The 20,411-nt window shown below is 34.8% G+C and overlaps 1 pseudogene; it reads right to left on the reverse strand.

Moving 5' to 3' along the window:
* Positions 1 to 264: 264 nt before the first annotated feature.
* On the reverse strand, positions 265 to 874 carry LOC141416184 (olfactory receptor 7D4-like; annotated as a pseudogene).
* Positions 875 to 20,411: the final 19,537 nt, after the last annotated feature.

Below are 20,411 nucleotides of genomic sequence, written 5' to 3' on the forward strand. Positions count from 1 at the left end.
GAGAAATATGAAGAAACCTATACAAAAATGAACACACACGGAACATTTAAGACCATCTAAGGAGAAGAAATATTTTAAAGGAAGAACTGAGGAAGCTAGTTAGAAGAAAAAAACACAAACACATATACAAGCCATGTAATAGGTGCTTCAGCAATAGAAAATGAAAAAGCATGTCTTTCAGAGGAAAAAAAAGAGCAGGATAGGTACACTCACAGGCTGGTATAGAGATTGTAATTTCCACTTAATTTGGAGTTTACTTTTCCCTCAAATACAAAAGAATGCTCTGCTGAGGAGTCTATCTAGTGCTTCCTTCACATCCTTGTCTCTCAGGGTGTAGATGAAGGGGCTCAGCATGGGGTGACCACAGTGTACATTGCGCAGGCAAACATGCTTCTATGGGAAGATAGTGTTACTGCAGAACTGAGGTAAACACCAAGTCCTGTTCCATAGAACAAGAAGACCACACAGACATGAGACCCACAGGTGGAAAATACCTTATACTTGCTTGCAATGGAGGACACCATCAATAAGGAGGTGAAAATATTAGAGTAGGAGGAGAGGACCTCAGTCACAGGAAACACCATCAGGACAACTGACACATACAGACAAATGATATTGACGAAGGCATCTGAGCTGGCCACCTTGAGAATTTTCTGAGAAAATTCACAGAAAAATGTGGGATTTCAGTGTCTACAGTGAAGGTCAGTTCTTGCATCAGTAGAAAGTGAAGCAGGGAGACCCAGAAAATGATGATCTATGACATTAGAACAAGGAGATCACAGAAGTGAGGGTTCATGATTATTGTGTAGTTTAGGGGATGACAGATGGGCACAAAGTGGTCAAAGGGCATCAAAGTCAGTAGGAAATTATCCATTCCAATAAAAAACATAAATAAGTACATGTGAGTGAGGCACTCTAGGAGATGTCTTTCCTCTGTTCCTGGATGTTCACCAGCATCTTTGGAACTGTGGTGGAGGTAAAACAGATGTCAATAAGAGGTAATTCAGAGAGGAAGAGATACATGGAGGTATGGAGGTGAGAGTCAGAACTGGTGGCAAGAATGATGAGCAGATTCCTGAGCACTGTGACCAGGTACATGGATAGGAACATTACAAAGAGAAGTGGTTGTACTTCAGGATCATTTGAGTCCCAAGAAGAGGAATTGGGATACTGATGTATGGTTTTCCTCTTGCATGACACTGGTTTTTCTCTTTGAGAGACAAGTAAAAGTTCAAAAACATCCACCTGTAACTCAGGTAGTGATGACCAATGAATACCCATCCTTACCTTCCATATTTCCTAACATTACAATGGCTCACATAGCCAAGAAATACCTTATTTTAATTTTAAATAGTCACAAGTTTCAAAACTTGCAAGTATATATTGTTTTAACTCCCATCTCTTGACTTCCATCTTTCTAAATTTATGATTTTTGGAATATTGGAAGTCATTTCATGTGTTTTCCCTTATAATCTTCATACTTTGCTAATTTCCATAGCTCTACAGTAGTAATATTATATGGATTTAGAGCTTACATAATCAAAATTCTTGACTTGGCACTTCCTAGTAATATAATAGCTCTCCCTAGGTGTCTTCTTTTACCTTGCAAATGTGATTATTGCTATTCTTTTGTTTTGAGGGTTAAATGTGTTCCACTATGGTAGAAATATTAATCAGTGATAGTTCTTTATTATTATTATTATAATACTGTTAATGAAGATTTAGATATATTATTATCCCAATCCTCTGAAAATATTTTTATTTGAAATTGAGTATTTGGGTCAAATTTTCTGGAATAATATTTTGTCCAACAGCTAAACACTTGTGTGAGCCTCAGGAGGTACAAATACTTTACTACTCAAATAGCACTAGTAAATATCACTACAAGACAGGATTGAAAACATTAATTATATGATACAATGATACCATTGGTCCTGACACAAACAATGGGCATTTTATAAATATGAACTTCTATTCTGATCATAAGATTAAATCTGTTGTTCATGCCTATCATTCACAAACATACCCTGTAATTGAAATAGCAATCAACTTTTGGATTTTGATCACTATAAATAGAATGGATACATTATTTCTTTTGACTGACATGCAGCATTTCTAATTAAGAAGCTAACAATGCCTTCTCTTTCCAGAGAATGTCTTCTAGTTGAATTCTTCTAAAGATTGTGGGGTACATACAAAAGTGGAAAAAGCAGTACCACATTATCTTTTAAATAATAAAGTATAGTGCAGTTCTAGAGTTTATGCTCTTTAATTTGTATATATTATTTTAAAATCAGCATTTAATGAACAAAGCTTATGTTGTATGGGTTTGATTAAAATATTCATGGTTTATATAAAGCAAATGATCTTAAAATATTAAAAAATGTAACAATTGAAAACACATTGTAGCAAGAAAGGGGAGGCTAGAAAAGAAACAGACATTGTTTTGACAACGTGACAAGGGTAGGGGATGGAAAAATAGAGGGATAAAACTTAAAGAACTGGAGCATGAAGTTCACATAGCACTAGGGAAATTAAATAGCCAATGAAGTCACATGCAGCCTTATGTGGTTTGAGCTTTGCTTTTTGCTCCTGTAACCTATTTCCAAGGGTATATTAAGTGAGACCCCTTTGTTTTGGGGGCTCAGATTTTGGACATGAATCTGCTGGGTCTGTCCCAGCACAATAAATGTTGCTTCCTGCTAATCTGCCTCTGAGACTCCTATTTCAGCTCATAATTTCTGACAACATAACTTGGGGGCTAGTCCAGAATTATGAGAGATGGTAAGTTATCACCTTCTGTGTCACTGAAGTGCATCCCCTGAACCACTGGGAGGAGATCCTACCATGAACCAATGGACAGCTTGATCCAGAGGGGGTAATCATCTTCCCAGGGAGTAGGAGCATCGCTCTTCATACTGGTAAGATCCCAGGTTCGAATTCAGGCCTGCCTCAGGAGGCCAAAGGGGAGTCTGATCACCTCCCAGAGACTGATAGTAACTGCCTGTTGGGGTACAACCATGTCTCTTTGGTGTAAGGAGTGGAAGTATTTTGCCTTGTGAGAATGTATAAAACTGCAAGCCTGAGATGCTGCCCAGCTGTGAAGTGAGAGAGGAGTCCTGATCTTTGGTTCCGTGGTGAACTCATAAGATCAAGGGTGAACCCCAATGGGGCCTCCAGTCTCACTAGGGCCAAAGAGTTGCCTAATTCCCGGCAAGGGGAGTGGCAGGAGATGGACAAAGTGTGTGCTTTTCCATAACCCCTCCCACTCTGTTTCTGTCTGGCAATCTGGCAATGGGAGGAAATGGGTGTAAATCAGAGTAAGAACACTCCCTTGGACAGTATGATTAATAACTTTAAAAGAGGATTTAATGGATACTATGGAGTTAACTCTTAACAAACTAAACATCCTTTGTAAATTAGATTTGCCTACTTTTGGTGTAGGATGGATCCCAGAAGGGTCAGTAGATAAAACTGTGATTAATAAAGTTTACAGAGTAGTAATAATAATAATAATAATGAAACCCTAACACTGAGGAGAATGAGAAAAACCATTAGACTAAAACTGGTCTTCAAAAACCAGACTCTGTTTTTTATTTAAATTCATGTACCAATTTATTGGGTAGATGAAGGAAAATTCAGAGACTTTCAGTCTTGATGGATAGCTTTTTTGCTCCAGTTTGCACATCTTTACCCAAAATGGGCATCCTGAAGGTTGATTCAGGCTCAGCACTAACTGAACTCTTATAAAAATTAACACATGAAGGATGCACTTGCACTGATGCATAAGATCTCGTATGACTTGAAAGAAAAGGAATGTGTAAAAGGGTTGTGAATGTAGCAAAGGGAAATGGGAGAATGGAAACAAAGTTTGGATAAGGTCTTCATGGGTAAAGTGAAGAGAGAGAGAGAGAGAGGAGGAAAACAAAAAAAAGAAAAAAATGAAATGTCATAAAATGTTTGGGAAAAAAAGGAAGAAATGTTTAATACAGTCCTTCAGTTGAGTTTTTATATCTTAAAAATAAAAAGTAAGTAGAAAACAATTTAGAATTATTAAAATATGACAGAAATATTGAACTTGCTGTCACCTTTACTTCTAGGGAGCAAAAACAGGAATAACCTAACTAAAGGGGTAAAAAAAAAGAGCAACTTTGTTGTTGGAAAAAAACACTGTTCCAAAATGTTGGTGCAGTAAACTTGTTGTGTCATTGAGACAGTCATGAGATGCTTAGGCTTCCCTTGCTAATGGCTAGTCAGATTATGCATCCGTCTAATGGCATACTCACAGTTTGTGTGTATACATAAACCTTGAAAACAGTTCTTATTATGCAGGCAATGTAAAAAATATTACTCGGTTTTATTTCTACTTTTAAGAAAACAAGTTATTAATCTTATTTCAATCAGGTCTCACTAAAATGCAGACATTCAGGGGTTAACACTCTGCCTCAGAGCAGAGGAGAGAGAAAAAAGAAAAGCGGGCACAACCTGCAACAAAAAATCTTGGAATTTGGGTAGTTAAAGAAATGACCTTTCATGTTTCATTCTGCCATAAATACAATCCCAAACTAAATTCTGTCTATAAAACATGGGCCTATTAACAAATGAGCTTTCTATGAGTTGCTTTTATACAAAAATAATTTCAAAGTTGCTTTGTTTCTCATTTTTTCATGCAATTGCAAGGCTCTATGTTAGAAGGTATTGTGAGTTATTTTAAACAAATAACAAAAATATATAAAAGGTATTAAGAATATGGTTTTTAAAAAAATAAAAGGTATAAAAATTTTTAGTTAAAAAAGGGTACATTACGTGGTCAAAAAGATATAGATGCTTATGTAAATGATTACGTTAACTAAAATCTAAGAGTTAAATTAAAGGTTTTGTAAGAACAAAAGTTAAGGTACTGATGTTAAACTAAAATATAATTCTCTAAGCTCATAACAAGAAGGCTATCTTCAAGATATTGTGTTTTCTTAATAACATTTACAAAAAAATTGTCTCAAAAATGGTTTTTGTTTTGTCAAGATAACTGTCAAAAATTTTTGGTGCTACAGGTTAATTCACACATTTGTAAAGACGACAAAGTTTATTTAAACAAAACAAGACAAGAGGCAGCTGAGCACAGGGATTGCTGCTGCAAGGATATAAAGATTGAGACAGATTTACTTATGTAAAACAAAGCCAAATTACACCCTCCAGATAGGAGAAAAAAATTAGTAAATAATTAACTCAAAAAGGAGCACAGCACTGAACGTCAAGACCTCCAATTTTTATTGGACCCAACAGAGAGGAGATATTAGTCCTAATCCGTCCACATGTTGGATGGAGGTAATTTTTGCCCTGGGATAGCCAGATTGGGCCTATTCTTTTAGGGGGGCTCCATTGACTATAGGTTGATGGGATCCTGCTGTATGTCATGAGCCGTATATAAATGTCAACAATCTGGAATGTGATCCTTTATTAACATCTGAGCCATGATTTTTTGCCACAATGTTTTCTAAACATAGAAAATATTTTCCCTGTCTTCTCTGGTGATTTTTGTAGGGATTTTAACTACTAAAGTAACTGAGTCATGTTTATTGAAGAGTTAGTTTATGTTAGGGTTAACAATAATGACAGCCATGTTAGGAATTAGACCCCCTCCCCATTGCTTATGGCTTACCTTTATCTCCTTGGATAGATGCCAAGGACAGTTGGGCAGACAGTGATGTAACACAATTTATCCTTCTTGGTTGCCCAGCAACAATATCCCTTAGTGACCTTCTTGGTACTTTTCCACTAGCCCCCTATATCTAGCCCAAGCTGTGTATGGCATTGGGCTCTAACTCTCTTGCTGGGGTCTCCCTCACAGGGCTCCTGCCTAAACAATAAACCCTAAACTGGTATTTGAGCTATTTTTCCAACTCTTACATACATCTTATTTTCTAACAGTTTATATAAAACATTCTAGATAAACTCATGGTTAAACAACTGTTGTCTTGGGTGATTCTAATGCAGCTGGTATCCTATATATGTCTGTGACTGGGCTATTTGGGGTCATTGACCCTGTTCTCCTCCTCCAACTGATAAAAATCTAACATTTTACTTCAAGAACAACTAAACTAATGTATATATATAACCTATATAAAGTTGTAATGCCATTGCTTGTTCCTATATTTATGTTTTTTAAGTATATCAAGTCTTCCAAAATACAAATATGGTAAAAAAAAGTTAGTAGTACTGATATACTATTCTGTTAGTTGTTAAATTGTCCATCAAAATTTCAACCATGACTCTTAAGTTTTTGTCATTACAGTTCTGACCCTTCTGGGGCATTTATAATCAAGTCCATAAAAAATGACTAATAACCTTATTTGCTATGCAGGTTAGCTTTTTAGAGATCTGCTATTATAAGATTTTGTTTTGTATTGTTCTTCTCTAGGGGCCTGCTGCCTAAGAGCCACTCCTTCTAAGCATCTTTGTTGTTTAAATTTGGCCAAAAGGGTCTAGTTGGTATTGATTCCCACCTAGTCTGTTTGTTATTTCCCCCCTGATGTGGGACCAAAACCAACCAAACAAACAAAATCCAAGAAAGTACAACCAATCAAGAAAGATCTTCAGAGGATCTAAGATGGCAATTAGAGGGAGGAAGCAGACAGAAAGAGATCTGTAAATCAAAAATCTGCTGATACACTGGAGCCACACTTGGTAGAAAGAAGAAGCAAAAAATCCAACACCCTGAACCCCCAGCCCACACAAAGCTTCTTCATGCCACATTACACTAAGAAGCCAGGAGGACTCCCATGTAGCCAGATGCTGGCTCCAAATCTGCTTGGGTGATGCAGACCAACAGGTGAGCAAATAAGCAGCATGTGGTACTCCCACAGCAACCCCTGGGATAAACCATCATAGCCCCCTTGGACAGACTGACCCCAGCCCCACAAAAAAAGAAAGAACACCTGTCAGAGTGTGTGGGGTGCTCTGAGCACACTGGAGAAGGGGAGAGGGGGAAGGAGCTGCTCTCCATAAGAACTTTTAGTAAACAAAGCCTCCAGAAGTAGCCTGCAGGCAGGTCTCTCCACCAGAGAAGGGGGGAGGAGCAACAACCTGCTCTCCATGGGAGCTTTTAGAAAAGAAAGCCTGCAAAAGTAGCCAGCAGGCATGGCCCCTCCACTGGAGAATGGGGGAGGGACACCGAGCTGCTCTCCACATGAACCTTTAGTAAACAAAGCCTGCAATAGATAGGGCAATGAAAGTCTTCCAAGATAATCAGAAACTAAAACAATATATGACCACAAAGCCACCAATACAAAAGATTCTTCAAAGAATTCTGCACACAGAAAATGAAGGCAAACAAAACCATGAGAGGTCAGGCAGCACCAAACCACAGGAGAAGAAAAGCAAGAAAGTAGAGAGTAACATTGATTTAGCTGCACACAATCAAACCCTTAAACAACAAAGACAACTAAATGATAGGAATCACCACATAACTATCAATAGTAACATGAATGTAAATGGACTTAATTCCCTCATCAAAAGACACCTTTTGACAAACTGCATTAAAAGGAAAGATACAACAACCTGTTGCTTACAGGAGACCCATCTCATAGACAGAAAAAAAACACAGGCTTATGGTGGAGTGCTGGAAGATTTACCAAGCCAATGGCTCCCCAAAACAGGCAGGAGTAGCAATACTAATCTCAGGCAAAGAAGACTTCAAATCCACATTGATCAAACAAGGTAAAGAAGGACATTCCATACTAATATAAAGGGAAATACACCAAAAGGAAATAACAATTATCAACCTATATGCACCCAATTTCATCAATCACACTCTGAAGGACCTGAAAACATATATAGACTCCAACACAGTGGTAGTAGGAAACTTTAAAACCCCATATCACCAGTAGATAGGTCATCCAAACAAAAACTCAATAAACAAATCCTAGATCTAAATCACACCATAGATCAAATAGACTTAGCCAATGTCTACAGAATATTTCATCTAAATTCTGCACAAAATACATTATTATCAGCAGCACATGGAACCTTCTTAGGTTACAAAGTAAGCTTCACCACGTATAAGAAAATAGAAATAATCCTGTGCATTCTATCTGATTACAATGCATTAAAACTAGAGCTCAACAACAAAAACAATAGTAAAAAATATGCAAACAGTTGGAAGGTGAACAACACATTGCTCAATGATCAATGATCAATGGGTCATTGATGAAATAAAAGATGGAAATTAAAATGTCCCTGGACATTAATGAAAATGAAAACAAGACCTATTTGACCCTATGGGACACAGCAAAGGCAGTCCTAAGAGGAAAGTTTATAGCGATGATGCATATATTAAAAGGACAGAAAAATCTCAAATCAATAATCTAATGCTACATCTCAAACTCATAGAAAAACAAGAATAAGCAAATCCCAAAACAAACAGGAGAGAAATAATAAATTAAGAGATGAAATCAATGAAATAGAAACAAACAAATAAAAAATCAAAGAATTAATGAACAAAAAGTTGGTTCTTCGAAAAAATAAACAAGATTGATAGACCTCTGGCAAACCTGACTAAAATGAGAAGAAAAAAATCCAAATCAGTAACATCAGAAATGGAAAAGAGGAGATAACAACAAAAACCAAGGAAATCATCAGAGACTACTGGAGACTACTGTAGAGCCTATGCTCTAATAAATTTGAAAATCTTGAAGAAATGGACAGATTTCTAGAGACAATGGACCTTGAACAATGTGTGTCAGATATAAATTAGTGTTGGCATCCTCAGAAACATATTGAAGTTCTTCAAAAATTACTAATCTAGCAACTGCAGTCTACATTTTTTGCTCAATGAGCTGAAATAGGTATGCTAAGATATGTACAATGCAAGCATTATTCACAATAGTCAAGGTTTGGAAGCAACCTCCCCACATTTTATTGTGTGAATGCTTGAACAAATGTTTGTCTGTCTATCTATCTATCTGTCATCTAAGATATATCCACAATGTCATGACCCAGGCATAAAAAAGGACATCCTGTTACTTATTATTACAAAAACCAATATGTGCGTTATGTTAATTGAAATGAGTCTCATAAAATACAGATGCAGAATAAACTCATTTTTATGGATACATTTTTAATTAGCATTTTTATTTACATATATTATTTGTATATGAGGCAGTTCATTATAACATTTCTGCGTATGCTTACAATGTACCTTGGATGTAAAACTCAGAATAAGAGATTAAAATAGTGAATACCAGAGGTATTGAGTTGAGGGGTTGGCAGTGTTGGTCAAATATACATATTTTATTTAAACCAGAGAAGTAATGCAAAGAGACTTACCATGCATTATGATGAGTGCTGTTAGCATCAATAAATCACATATTAAAAATAAAAATCTATCATTTAAAATGGAGGTATATTAGCAACTCACATCTCTAGTAAGAGCAACATGTTCAGAAAGCATGAATAATTTTATAGGTTAGAAAATTAAATTGTACATAATTAGTGAAAAAATACTATAGAAAACCCTTTCTACATGGAAAATAAAGAAATTGCTACAAGCGTATGAAAGGTTACTCATTCAGACATAAGGATATGCAAACTGGAAGAATAATATTATGTGCTTCACAGCCTAAAGGATGCTGCACAATTTTTAAGGAAAATAAAGAATTTCAGAAATAATTTGGAATTTTCTTAATCAGACAAATGTACAGTTATCACAGGAACCAAATACCAAAATGGTAAATATGTAATGAACTATTTAAAGATGATCTCATTGTGCTGCTTAATGATGAAATTGTATTCTTATAAAATTTTAGGCATATCACAACTGTTCAGACATTATGGAATCAATTAATCAAACATAGAGTTACAAGTTGGTACACAATATGATATTAGGAATGCTCATTGTATGTAGCCTATTGTTATTTGAAACAATTGTCACACACAACTGTACTTAAACAAATGATAAGTAGCAAATAATCATAATCAAACAAATGAGAAAATGAGCATGATACTCCATTGCATTTCTAATTCATGACAGCCAAAGTTGACCAAAATGTTCTTTACTGATAAATGGATAAAAATATACTATATAATTAGCATCAAATAATCTTTAACCTTATAAAGGAATAAAACTAATTAATATTCACCAATAAAACAGCCAAAAGGAGACAGGTTATAGAGGCTTATGTGTGTATTCCCAGCTATCAGGAAGCAAAAGTGGGAAGATTTTTATAATTTGAGACCTGTTTTTAAAATTAGTAGGATCCCATCTCAGCAAAAAACCTGAGCATTGTGGCTTAAGCCTGTTGTTCCAGCTGAGTAGGAGGCATAAATAGGAGATTTGTGGTTAAAGCAACTTGATGAAATAGGTGAGAATCTATCTGGAAAATAAAAAAAAATCAAAAAATGGTGGAGGCATGGCTCAAGGTAATCAATGCTTGCCTTGAAGCACGAGGTCCTGACTTCACAATTTAGAAATTCAAGATAAATCAAAATAACAAAGTTTCAATAGACAAGGGAGGAATGAGAAAATGATGTAGCAGCAGGAATAAAAGCCTGCAGGGAAGAAGGATGGTAAGAAGAGGACATCAAAATTAAAAAGACTGAAGCAATACCTTAGCATTTTGCAGGACATTATGGCACCAGAAATCATATGAGCAAGTGAGTAACCAATGTTAGATTCTACCTGTAATGTTGAAAATCAATGCAGCAATTTTTTTTACTCTGCTTTGGCTTCTTTAATTTTTTCCTTTATTATTGTGCTCGGTGGGGTTCATCGTGATATTTACACAGGTTCTTACAATGCATCAAATGTACATTGCATGAATTCATCCCCTTTAACAAACAGCTTTCATACTAAAGTGTATATCAAACCTAGAAATGTGGCTTGGTGTCAGGTTCCAAGTTATTGTTCATCCCAATCTCAGCCTCTTCCTTTCAGGAATGCAATGAGATAAAATAGCTGAAAGAAAATTGTCAGGATTAATTGACCTCAGACATGGTAACCAATAAGCACAGTGTGGCTATGGTCAAAATTTTCATTGACTGTCTTCATTGTAGTGGTTCCTTCAGGAAAATAAAAACATAAGAAAACAAACAACAAGAATAAAAACAACAGTTTACCATTTTTAAGGTAAAAAATGTTAGAACACTACAGGATGATTTTTGAAGAGACAATTTAACCATTTGATAAGTGTTTTACATGTTAAATTAGAAATTTCAAGAAAACCTAATCAACACACCAAATTTGGAACATAAAGAGGCATTTATAGGAAAGAAAATTACAAATGAATTTCTGAGGAAGGAATGAGGAAAAACAAATAAAACACACAGAATGAAAGTTAAAAGAGCTTTGTAAATAGAACAGAGAAGAAATATTTCTAGTAGGGTCACAAAAAAATAAACAGGATATGTAAATTAGTATCATGTTCCTAAGGACAACAATTTCCATTTAGTTCTGAGGTAATCAGTGCAAGGAAAACAAGGGGCTGCTCTGCTGAGGAGTCTTCCCAGAGCACCCTGCATATCCTTGTTCCTCAGGGCATAGATGAAGGGATTCAGCATGGGAGTGAGCACAGCATACACCAGTGAGATGACCATTCTTTGGGAAGAACTGCTCATGGCAGAACTGAGGTAAATGCTAAGTGCTGTTTCATAGAACAAGAAAACATGAGAGCCACAGGTGGAAATGTCTTGTAATTACTCACAATGGAGGACGTCCTCAATAAAGAAGAGATAATCTGATACTAAGTGTGAAGGATCACAGGCACAGGAAACACCAAACAATGCAGCTGTCACATACAGGCAAATAATTTTGATAAGGGTATCAGAGTCTGCCACTTTAAGGACCTGATTCACAGGAGAAATGTACAACTACACTGAAGGTCAGTGGCTTCATCATTAGAATATGAATCATGGAGGAGAACAAAATAATGAACCAAGACATTAGAACAAGGATGCTGCAGAAGTGAGGGTTTCTGATGATTGTGTAGTTTAAGGGGTAAGAGATGGCCACAAAACAGTCAAAGGCCATTGTAGACAATAGGAAATTATCCATTCCAGAAAAAAATGATTAAGAAATACACTTGAGTGAGGCATCCATTGTAGGAGATGTCTTTTCTCTGTGCCTTAATTTTCAGCATCATGTTTGGACTGTGGTAGAGGTCAAACAGATATCAATAAAAGGATGGAGAGGAAGAAACACATGGGGGTGTGGAGGAGGGAGTCAGAGCTGGTGGCCAAAATGATGATCAGGTTCCCAAGCACTGTGACCAGAAACATGGACAGGAAAAATCCAAAAACAAATGGCTGTAATACAGGATCATCTGTGAGGCCCATAAGGTAGGCTTGTGGTACTGATTTGATGTGTACTTTTCTCTGTCCATGTCACTGAGAAATAAGAGAAAATTTCAAAATCATTCACCCAGAAATCAAGTAGTTATACATCACATCAATCATTTAATAATTATACATCACATCACATTTAATGAAAAATGATGGGACTAGAGACCAAGTTAAGTGAAATATGCAACATCAGAAGGAAAAATATCAACTGTTTTTTGTCATATGTGTAATTATATTAAAAAAGAGGTATGAAATTAGAAGGGGAACTCTGAGAAACAGAAGGGTATTAGGAGTTTAAAGAAGGATAAAGGTCATTTAATAAGGGTTGAAAACATATAAAATACATTATATACATGTATGAAAAATGCCACAATGAAACATTTTATTTTGAGCAATTAATATAGACTAATAAAAAGTGAAAGAAAATCCCTATATAAGTTTGGAAAATAAATGTTTATAATATCTATGGGAGAAAAATTTCACCTTTATTAATACCTACAGAATATAAATTAATTAAAACAGAAAAACATCACTGGGAAACACCTTCTATGCAGAGAGAACAGAATATGCAGTTGCTCTGCAGATGATGACCTGATAGAGGAGAACTGAGAGCACCATGAGATCAAGGGTAATGTATGAGGTTAGCATGGACAAAACCTCAAAAATTTCAGGATTTAATATGATTGGACATAAAAAGCCATAATTGCAGAATTCATATAGCCAACATTTTTAATGATTGCATTGTTCTTCCTCCTTTAATACATATGAATTTTCCATTCTAAGGGGAAAACCTTAATATAAAGTAGGGTAATTTTAGAGGTGGTCACATAAGAATTTGATAAATGCATTGAATGTTAAATTAATATATCTCAAGAAAGCATGCAAAAAGAGCTAGCAAACTTTGAAAATTTTCAACCATCTATTGGGGAAGAAAATTTCAAATGAATTACTGAGGAAATAAGGGGAAAAAACAAATATATCAAAATGCACAACTGATTTGGCAAGAAAAGAGAGAAGTATGCCTACTAGGGAAGAAAAAGAGACAAGATAATTAAATTCAGAGAATGTGCCAAATGGACCACAATGTCCACTTAATTCTTAGGTCAGAATGAAGGACAGGTCACTTCTCGGATAAGGAGTTTTCTTAGTGCCCCTTTTGCATCCTTGATCCTGAGACTGTAGATGAAGGGGTTCAGCATGGGGGTGACCACAGTATACATCACCAAGATGATCATGCTTCTGTTGGAAGAATGGGTCACAGCAGAACTGAGATATATGCTAAATGCTGTTCCACAGAACAAGAAGACCACACAGAGATGAGACCCACAGGTGGTAAATGCCTTACATCTGCACCCAGAGGATGACATCCTTAATAAGGATGAGAAAATCTTGCAATAGGAGAAAAGGATCCCAGTAACAGGAAACACACCCAACAATTCAGCTGACACATACAGGCAGATGACATTGATGAAGGTATCTGATCTGGCTATGTTGAGGATCTGAGCTAATTCACAGAAGAAATTTAGAATTTCAGTGTGTACACTGAAGATCTGTTGCTCAATCAGTAGAGTATTAAGCAAGGAAAATAATGAACTATGACATCAGAACCAGAAGGCAACAGAAGTGAGGGTTCACAATGACCATGTAATTTAATGGGTGGCATACAATGTGACCAAAGGCCATCATAGAAAGCAGGAAATTGTCCATATCAGAAAAATATGACTAAGAAATACACCTAACTTAGACACCCGCTATAAGAGTTGCCTTTGTTCTGTTCCTGAACATTCACCAGCGTCTATCCAAGGCTGACATTGCAAATTGGTAACTGCTTGTAATTCCACTGGGCAGTTCACATGGTTTTACCTCCTTCTTCAGAAATAAATCTAGTGATATGGAATCATAAAACCACATCCTATCATCACACTGTATCCTCCTGATTCTTTCACATAATACTGAGTAACAGTCCATTTTCTTTGCACTATTCTCATTCATATACTTGGTCACCGTACATGGGAACCTTTACATTCTCCTGGCTGTCAGCCCTGACTCTCACTTCCACATATACATGTATTTATTCCTCTTTTTTCTATCTTGTTTGGACATCTTATTTACTTCTAACACTGTCCCCAAATTGCTGGTGAACATATAGGTATAGAATAACAGTACATCCTACAAAGTTTGCTTCTATATGTACACGTCATGACTTCATTTGAATGGATAATTCACTATTAACTGTACTGGTATAAGCATGATTTGTGGTCATTTGTCATCCTGTGAAATATATAGCCATCATGTTCTACTACCTCTGAATCCTTGTGGTTCTGATATGTTGGATTATCATGTTCTCCATCTCCCTGATTCATGTTCTACTGATGATGTGACCAATCTTCTCTATAAGCACTGAAAACCACATCTGTGAAGAGGGTGAGGTTTTCAGGGTAGCTATCTCTGATACACTCACCAATAATATTTTTTCCTGTGTCAATTGACCTGTTGGTTTTATTTCTACTAAGTGAATCCTCTCCTTTTATTCTCTGAGTTTCTTCTGTTTACAAGGATACCCTCTACTGAAAGCCAATATAATGCCTTGTACATCAGTAAGTCTCACCTCTCTGCATGCTCCCTGGAACAAGCCTTGGGGTGCATCACAGTGTTGCTCACCTGATTCTTACAAGGAAATCTCTATGTATATTATGGTCAGCCCCATCCTGAAAGTCTGCATCTACAAACTTGGAACAAAGATGTGATAGTGGCAGTGGAGAAGCTTCTTGGCAGAGGAGATTCTCTTCAATGAAGAATCAATGACCTCAGAAATGAGTGGGCATGCATCCACTAAGTAGATTGTGTGGTTTTCAATGACTTTAATCTTTTTCTTCTCTAAAAGATGTGGGTAACTTTTCTATTCCCTGAGATTTCCTTATTTTTTGTATTTGGTTCTTATTGCCAACTCCTTCATTTGTTCTATTTTTTAACTTTTCTTATCTATACAAGGTTCATAAAGGTTCTATTATGTTAAGTTTTGTTGCATACATTCCTGACACATCCAACAATATGCATGTTGGCTATTCACTATGGATATGTGTTCCTTTTCAGATATTTATTAAATATTACCATCACCTATATGATTTCTTCTCATTTATTTCAAGTATAACCTTGTTTTATCAATTATAATGGTCATAACTTACAATATCTTTGAAATCACTTCTCATATCTAACAGAAGTTTTGTGTCCTTTGACCAATATCTATCCAATTACCCACCCTGCAGCCTCTGGAAGACACCATTTCAATCTATGCATCCATGAGTTTTACTATCTTAGTATCCATGTGTAATTGAGTTATAGTGGTGTTTGTTTTTCAATTCTCAAGTTATTTCTCTTAGAATGTCAAGTTCATACATGTTGCACTAAATAACAGGATTTCCTTATTTTATGCATACATAGTGTTCTACATAGTACATATGGCATTTTATTCACGAATTAATTTGGTGATAGATACATTTTTATACATTTTGATTACTGTCATTACTCTTGTGGAGATAATGGGGATGCCCACATTTCTTGACATACTGACTTCATATATTTTCAATATTCATGTAGTAGAGAGAATACAGAATAATAATATACTTCTTTTACTTTGGGTAAAAACTGTTAAATATCTTTTCAAATAACTGCACCAACTTACAGTGTGGTCAAGAATCTCCCAATCCCCACAACTTTCAATATCATATGTTTTTTGTTTCATAACCATTCTAATAGGTGAGAAGTGGTATTTCATTGTGCTAGTAATTTGCATTACTCTGATCATTAAGCATTTTTTATATACAGCTTGGCCATTTTTAAGTGTTATTTTGAAAAATGCGTATATGGGTACCTGCCCTATTTATACTTGAGGGTTTTTTTTTCATTCTTTTTTATTTATGTTATCATTTTAACATTTACTCATATTTGTATACATGTTTGGGCCACCTCCCTTCCCCTTGCTGACTTATTTTCTTCCTAGGGAGTTGTTACAGCACCATTTATTTTGAGTATATGGAACATATATACATAGCACATAGCATATGTTATGTATGATTTAAACAAATTGAAAGCTGTTGAATAATAGGACATAGGAGGAAAAGCATAATGAAGAGAAATAGAAGGGATTAGACTGATTAAGGTATTATATATTCATAGGTAAAACACCAAGGCAATAACAACTTTAAAGAATGAACATGCAGTAAAATAATGAAGGACAAAAATGCAAAGGAGATCCTGTTAGGAGAAGTTATTAGAGGGAGAGCAAGGGAGAATACAAGGTAAAGGACACTAATGTGGCCAATGTTCTTTATATATACACATATGGAGGATGAACATTGAAACCTGTCAAAAATAGATGGCTAGTAGTAGAAATCTAGCTACTCAGGAGGTGCAGATGAGGTGGATCATAGTTTAAAGCCAGCCAGGGCAAAGAGTTTGCGAGATGCTGTCTTGGAAAAACCCTTCACAAGAAAGGACTTGGTGGAGTGGATCCAGGTGTGGGCCCTGAGTTCAAGTACCAGTACAACAAAAAAGAAAATCATTTCAACAAGGGGGCAGGGGCATGAGAGAGAATGATGATGGGGGTGACCTGTAACAACATACATTGAAATCATATATGGATATGTCACAATGAAACCCCATCTGCAATATTTACATGTTAATAAAAATATTAAAAATCTATTCTTCCTTCTGTAAATTGTCCATGTACTCTGAAGGTTGCTGTTTTTTGCATTTAGAGGATTTAAATTTTACTGCAGTATTATTTTCCCGCTTTTTTGTCTGTGCTTGTGGGTTTATATTCTAATGCTACTGAAGTTTTAAAAATTTCTTAGGGTAATTTTACATTTTCATATCATACACATAAGATGGTAAACTATTACATGTTGATTTTTTGTATACTTTTTCAGTGAGTGTCTAATTTCTTTGTACATGTGAATATCCTGACTTCTGCATTTCATTATCCAAAGACATTGTCTTTTCTGTATTGTGTGTTGCTGATTATCTGATTATCTGATTATTCTCAAATTATCACAAATTTGGGAATTTACTTATTATCACAAATTTGGGAATTTACTTATTGGTACTCTTTGATATTCCACTGTTCTTTGTGTCTGTTATCATACTTACATCGTGATCCATTTTTCATGCATTAGAAATTTAATTTTGGCAAATTTGTATTTGTCTATTTTTTGCTCCTTTGACTGTTTGAATGTTTAGTAGTTCCTTATCAATTTTAGGATTGGTGCAGCCTACATTTCTTTTAATGAAAAATGTTGTTAAAAAACTTGATGTGTTTTGCATTGAATACATAGTTCAGTTTGTGTTGTGTGAGCATGTTAACATTATTGATACTTCCAGCCTATGATCATGGATGCGGTTTTTGGTTTTAATTTCCTGTGTGTTTTTTTTCAATAGTGTTTAATTATCTTCATTGTAGAGTTAATTTTCCTGATTGATTAAATTTACTGCTAGCATGATAGAATTTTGTAGCTAACTTAACTGGGGTTGTTTCCCTCATTATTTTTATCTCATTCACTAGAGTCATATAGAGTTTTATATATTGATATTGTGCACTATATTTTTACTGAGTTCATTTCTGTTTATTTTCTCATGTGTGACAATTGAACTCTGGTTCTTACACATGTTAGAAAAGTGCTTTCCCACTGAGCTAGATGTTGAGTCTCTGAATTTATCCATTCCACCTGATTTTCATGGCCTTTTCAGTTTTCAGGTCTTTCTCCTAATTGCTGTGATATAGACATTCCATATTATGTCGACTAGAAGTGTTGTGTTGAAACAGGGCATTTTTGCTTATGTTTGGATCATAGATAAATATGTTACAAAATTTTCTGTTTTATATGTATATATGTATATATATGTATGCATATATGTACATACAGATGAATAAACATATACATATATGTGCACATACATGTGTATATAGTATGTGTGTGTGCATAGAAATGACATGTCTTTAAAATGTGAATGAGCTCAAGAAAAAAGTGATACCTGATCTGTCACACAGAATCAGATTTAAAGTTGATATCAGACAATACCACTTCCATTTATGTATTTTGCATAAGTATGAGATTTTCCTATCACTAGTAAATGGTGAGAGACAGGCCTCAGGAAGCCCAGGGAATAGGACAGAGGTGGGGGGATGCAGTCTTTTTGCCCATGGGGTAAATTAACCAGGGATTATAATTTCTGAGTTTCAATGCCCATAATGCTCAGCACCACTACCTTTCTTTTTTATTACATGTAAGATTTTGCATTTTCAATTGTTTCTTGTCAAATATGTCAACAACACTGGCTTGAAGGAAAATACAATCTATTTATAAAGTTGTGGATTGAAAAAAACAAATATCCATGAAGAGAATTAATTCAGACTTTAATAACCCAGTATATTCAAAAGGAAAATCATAGTGGACTATAGTGTTGACAGGTAAGACCTAAACCCTTAAAGCAGTAGAAGGAAACATTGGAAAAATCTCAAGATCATTTTTAATATGAGTGTATTGATAATAGTCAGAGTCATTATCAGAAAAAATATATAAAATACTAGATTTTCTCAAACAAACAGCCTTCCATATTAGAAAAGAAACAGTTTAAAAAGTATAGACAAGGTAAAGAATAGAAGGATACATTTAGAAAGCACATATTGGATGAGAGGTAAACATCCAGAATATATGGAACTTGAAAATGTTAAAACCAACAGAAAAGCAAATTCATTATGTGGGCAAATGAATTAAATCTATATTTCTCAGAAGAAGACATACAATGCTTATAGGTGTATTTTAATAAACTGAGCATAATCATCAGAGTAATGTATATTAAAACCACAATAATATAACTCATTATACTTTTTAGAAAGGGTATACTGAAAACACAAAAAAGCTTTAATGTGGTAGAGGAAAGGGACATTGAAAACTGCTGGTGTGATATAAATTGGTACAGTTATTTTCATGAACAATATCAAGTTTCTTCAAAAATTTAAATTAGAACTAATATATAATTTTGCAACTTCACTACTTCATCACACATAGCTAAGTGCGATGAAACAGGTATACAAAGATATTTGTACAATGTGACTGCGGTAATAATATTATTCACAATAGGTAAGGTTTTGAATCAAACAGCCAGTTTTAAATCACAAGAATGAATGATATCTCTTTATATATATTTTCACCTAACAAAGAAAAACCTGTTTTCAAAAATGTGAGCATGTGTATTTATTAACATGAATCAAGCATGTTAACAAAAACAGTGCTTAATCTCACTTGTGTAGATCTGTGGAGGTACAACTAATAGAAACAAAGAGTAAAATAGTGAACACCAGATGCTTTGAGGTGAAGAATTGGAAGGAGCTCAAAATCTACAAATTTTGATTAGACAATTTGAATATGTTGAGACCTGCTCTAAATCATGAAGAGTACAGCAAGCAATCAACTATAGATTTAAAATAAATTGCAATTTATAATGGGAATATATTAAAATAATTTCTAATAAGGCTCAAGTTTTCAAATATAAAAATAACAGAGGTCAGGAAAACTAATAAGTGTACTTTATTAGAAAGTGAATATAAGTTTTTTTTACATTTGAGCACAGAAGATCCATAAATTGCAACAAGCACTGAAATGATGCTAAATCAGCCATAAAGATATACAATTCAAAGGCTAATATGACACAATTCACCAGCTGAAGGATGTTACACGTTTCAAAAATTGAAAAAATGCATTTACAAATTTGGAATATATTCAAAATTTTAAACATTTAATGAAAATACATTTAGATTCCATTAGAATAATCTCTTACATTATCTCACAACTACATAAAGACTATAATAACAATGAGAATGGTTCAAAAAATTGGGCAACTCCTTGAACAATTAAATGTAAAATTTTTATATGACCCCATTATCTCGCCACTTGAAATGTAACCAAAGATTTGAAAATGGTATAGCTATGATGCTTAATGATAAAAAAGTGTTCTCATATATATTTAGGCAATGTCAGCACTGTTCAAACATCATGGATTCAACTGAATAACACAGAAAA

The sequence above is a fragment of the Castor canadensis genome, chromosome 14 (genome assembly GCF_047511655.1).
Source record: "Castor canadensis chromosome 14, mCasCan1.hap1v2, whole genome shotgun sequence".
Taxonomy (NCBI): domain Eukaryota; kingdom Metazoa; phylum Chordata; class Mammalia; order Rodentia; family Castoridae; genus Castor; species Castor canadensis.